General features: G+C 47.4%; 1 protein-coding gene across 1 annotated transcript in view; it reads right to left on the reverse strand.

Moving 5' to 3' along the window:
* strip2 (striatin interacting protein 2) overlaps nt 1–5,000 on the reverse strand; it is a 43,525-nt gene that overhangs the window by 14,021 nt on the left and 24,504 nt on the right. The window lies entirely within an intron of this gene.

Consider the following 5,000-nt stretch of genomic DNA (forward strand, 5'->3'; position numbering starts at 1 on the left):
AGGGGCAGGGGGCTCAGGTGTGTACAGGTGAGATGACCAGGGGCAGGGGGCTCAGGTGTGTACAGGTGTGTACAGGTGAGATGACCAGGGGCAGGGGGCTCAGGTGTGTACAGGTGTGTACAGGTGTGTACAGGTGTGTACAGGTGTGTACAGGTGAGATGACCAGGGGCAGCGGGCTCAGGTGTGTACAGGTGTGTACAGGTGAGATGATACATCACTCTGCTCCCTACCTGAGGTGCTAGAGTAGCGTTCTCAGGTGCTACCAACACACCTACTCAGATTATATCTACTCAGATTATATCTACTCAGGTGATACCAACACACCTACTCAGATTATATCTATCTACGACGGAAAGTCAAGATCCACGTTACATAATTGCCTTATATGGACTTTCCTTCAAGAGGAGCTGGTAAAGGTGGAGTTGGTAAGTGTTCTCAACAGTCTTCTGTTAAGATGTGATGTGAACCTCATCACACTACCGGACAACAGAGAGCCTTCTCTACTCAGGAGACACTATGGAACCTCAGGAGACGCTATGGAACCTCACCAGACTCAGGAGCTGCGATGGAACCTCATCACACAACTGGAGACGCTATGGAACCTCATCACACTCAGGAGACGCTATGGAACCTCATCACACTCAGGAGACGCTATGGAACCTCATCACACTCAGGAGACGCTATGGAACTTCACCACACTCAGGAGACGCTATGGAACCTCATCACACGACGCTATGGAACCTCATCACACGACGCTATGGAACCTCATCACACTACTGGAGACGCTATGGAACCTCATCACACGACGCTATGGAACCTCATCACACTACGGCGACACTGTGGAACCTCATCAGGTTAGAGGACATTAGTGAAGTTATCAGGTTAGGGACTTAAAGGGACACTTCACCGATTAGCATTAAGCTTTGTGTCTTTAGAAAACCAGTCATGTTTTTGAATGGTCGTGCATCATTCCCTCAGTTTGCATTGAGATGGGAGAAATATGGATTTCATAGAAACCCATGAATAGGACTTCCTGCTTTCAATGATGTAAAATGATGATATAGATATACATATAGATAGATAGATAGATAGATAGATAGATAGATACTTTATTGATCCCCAAGGGGAAATTCAAGAAAATTCATTTCTCCCATCTCAAGGCAAACTGAGGGAATGATGCACGACCATTAAAAAATGATACCTTGGTTTTCTAGAGATACAAAGCTTAATGCTAATCGGTGAAGTGTCCCTTTAACAACTAAGATTAAGAGACACATTTGAACATTTTGAAGAGAACTGTTTTATGTTAGGGGGCAGTAGAGAACCCTCTTATGTTAGGGAACAAAGGAGAACCCTCTTATGATAGGGAACAATGGAGAACCCTCTTATGTTAGGGGGCAGTGGAGAACCCTCTCATGTTAGGGGACAGTGGAGAACCCTCAGGCTACACTGGAGAATCCCATCAGGTTAGAGAAGAACCCGAGCACAGCTATGAGAGGGAGCATGGGGAGAAATGAAGAGAAGACAGAGGGAGAGAGAGTGTCCACCAGAAGAGTGGGGTATAGATGGGTATATCCACCAGAATAGTGGGGTATAGATGGGGTATAGATGGGTATATCCACCAGAAGAGTGGGGTATAGAGGGGTATATCCACCAGAAGAGTGGGGTATAGATGGGTATATCCACCAGAAGAGTGGGGTATAGAGGGGTATTCATCAGAGCAGTGGGGTATAGAGGGGTATATCCACCAGAGGAGTGGGGTATAGAGGGGTATAGAGGGGTATATCCACCAGAAGAGTGGGGTATAGAGGGGTATAGATGGGTATATCCACAAGAAGAGTGGGGCATAGAGGGGTATATCCACCAGAAGAGTGGGGTATAGAGGGGTATATCCACCAGAAGAGTGGGGTATAGATGGGGTATAGAGGGGTATATCCACCAGAAGAGTGGGGTATAGAGGGGTATAGATGGGTATATCCACAAGAAGAGTGGGGTATAGAGGGGTATATCCACCAGAAGAGTGGGGTATAGAGGGGTATATCCACCAGAAGAGTGGGGTATAGATGGGGTATAGAGGGGTATATCCACAAGAAGAGTGGGGTATAGAGGGGTATATCCACCAGAAGAGTGGGGTATAGATGGGTATATCCACCAGAAGAGTGGGGTATAGATGGGTATATCCACCAGAAGAGTGGGGTATAGAGGGGTATTCATCAGAGCAGTGGGGTATAGAGGGGTATATCCACCAGAGGAGTGGGGTATAGAGGGGCATAAAGGGGTATATCCACAAGAAGAGTGGGGTATAGAGGGGTATATCCACAAAAAGAGTGGGGTATAGGGGGGTATTCACCAGAAGAGTGGGGTATAGATGGGTATATCCACCAGAAGAGTGGGGTATAGAGGGGTATTCATCAGAGCAGTGGGGTATAGAGGGGTATATCCACCAGAGGAGTGGGGTATAGAGGGGTATAGAGGGGTATATCCACCAGAGGAGTGGGGTATAGAGGGGTATAGGGAGGTATTCATCAGAGCAGTGGGGTATAGAGGGGTATAGGGGGGTATTCACCAGAACCGTGGGGTATAGAGGGGTATTCATCAGAGCAGTGGGGTATAGAGGGGTATATCCACCAGAGGAGTGGGGTATAGAGGGGTATAGGGGTATTCATCAGAGCAGTGGGGTATAGAGGGGTATAGGGGGGTATTCACCAGAACCGTGGGGTATAGAGGGGTATATCCACCAGAAGAGTGGGTATAGAGGGGTATAGAGGGGTATTCATCAGAGCAGTGGGGTATAGAGGGGTATAGGGGGGTATTCACCAGAACCGTGGGGTATAGAGGGGTATATCCACCAGAGGAGTGGGGTATAGAGGGGTATATCCACCAGAGGAGTGGGGTATAGAGGGGTATAGGGGTATTCATCAGAGCAGTGGGGTATAGAGGGGTATAGGGGTATTCATCAGAGCAGTGGGGTATAGAGGGGTATATCCACCAGAGGGCGCTGTCAGTGTGGTGTCAGCAGCGTGCAGTGCTGCATGGCCGGAGATTATAGGTGTAGATGCAGGTACAGGCGTCAGTCAGGCTGCCAACCAAACAAAAGCAGTGAGGAGGAGAGAGAGAGAGAGAGAGAGAGAGAGAGAGAGAGAGAGAAGAGAAGAGAAGAGCAGGGCTAGCAAGGCAATGGATGCTCTGGGTGATGATGTGTGCAGGGTTAAGGTCACCCCGGGTGCAATGTTAGGGTCACTCTGGGGTCATGTGCAGTGTTAGGGTCACGCTGGCGTTAACCTGTGGTGTGTAAAGACCTGTTTCTTCGCAAAGGGACTGTCTCCTTCCAAACTATCAACATAGGCACTCTGCAGAAACACAAGGGAGAGAGAGGATCACTCAGAAAAGAAATGAGGAGAAGGAGAGAGAGATGGAGAGAGAGAGGAGATGGAGAGAGAGATGGAGAGGGAGGAGAGAGAGAGGAGAGAGATGGAAAGAGAGATGGAGAAAGAGGAGAGAGATGGAGAGAGAGAGAGATGGAGACAAGGAGAGAGAGATGGAGCAGTGGGGGAGATGGAGAGAGAGAGAGACGGGAAGACGGGTATCATATATACTGTATAAATACTATAAATACTATAAAACATATATGAAGATAGTAAACCATCAGCACAATACTGAACAATATGTACTGTATATATACTACAACATATATGTATACCATATATACTACAACATATATGTATACCATATATACTACAACATATATGTACCATGTACCTTCAGTACAATGCAATTTTACTTAACAATGCAGTTCAACACTACACACACTTCTGCACCTTGAAGACTACACACACTTCTCCAATTCAAAGACTAAAACTGCTTCTTTTGGGAAACACACACACACACACGCACACACAAGCATTTCACCCAGTCCTCATGAAAGAAATCACTTTGGGATAATTAGCTCACTTACTTGCTTCTTACCCATTTCACACACACACACACACACACACACACACACACACACACAGACACACACACACACACACACACAGGGATAATTATCTCACATACCTTACCCATTTCTTAGTAGCTAGCCAGCGGTACTAATCTGATCACTTGGGCTCTGATCACTGTTTAACTTTCCAACCTGTTTAACTTTCTATCCAATCATGTCCTGCCACCTCATGACACACAGTTAGTCAGTGTGTGTGTGTGTATAATATGTGTGTGTGTGTGTGTGTGTGTGTATGTATCATGTGTGTGTACCCGGCGGCTGCGTTGTCCTCTCTTCTGCTGCTGTATAATGTGTGTGTGTGTGTGTGTGTATCATGTGTGTATGGTGTGTGTGTGTGTGTGTGTGTGTGTGTGTGTGTGTGTGTATAATGTGTGTGTGTATAATGTGTGTGTGTGTGTGTGTGTGTGTGTGTGTGTGTGTGTATCATACCCGGCGGCTGCGGCGTCCTCTCCTCTGCTGCTGTATAATGTGTGTGTGTGTAATGTGTGTGTGTGTGTGTAATGTGTGTGTGTGTAATGTGTGTGTGTGTGTGTAATGTGTGTGTGTGTAATGTGTGTGTGTGTGTGTGTGTGTGTTTACCCGGCGGCTGCGGCGTCCTCTCCTCTGCTGCTGCTCGATGAGCTCCATGTGTGTGTGTGTATCATGTGTGTGTGTGTATAATGTGTGTGTGTGTGTGTGTGTGTATAATGTGTGTGTGTGTGTATAATGTGTGTGTGTGTATTACCCGGCGGCTGCGGCGTCCTCTCCTCTGCTGCTGCTCGATGAGCTCCATGTGTGTGTGTATAATGTGTGTGTGTGTATAATGTGTGTGTGTGTGTATAATGTGTGTGTGTGTGTGTGTGTGTGTTTACCCGGCGGCTGCGGCGTCCTCTCCTCTGCTGCTGCTCGATGAGCTCCATGTGTGTGTGTATCATGTGTGTGTAATGTGTGTGTGTGTGTGTGTGTAATGTGTGTGTGTGTGCATACCCGGCGGCTGCGGCGTCCTCTCCTCTGCTGCTGC

Source organism: Sardina pilchardus, chromosome 17 (genome assembly GCF_963854185.1).
Source record: "Sardina pilchardus chromosome 17, fSarPil1.1, whole genome shotgun sequence".
Classification (NCBI taxonomy): Eukaryota; Metazoa; Chordata; class Actinopteri; order Clupeiformes; family Clupeidae; genus Sardina; species Sardina pilchardus.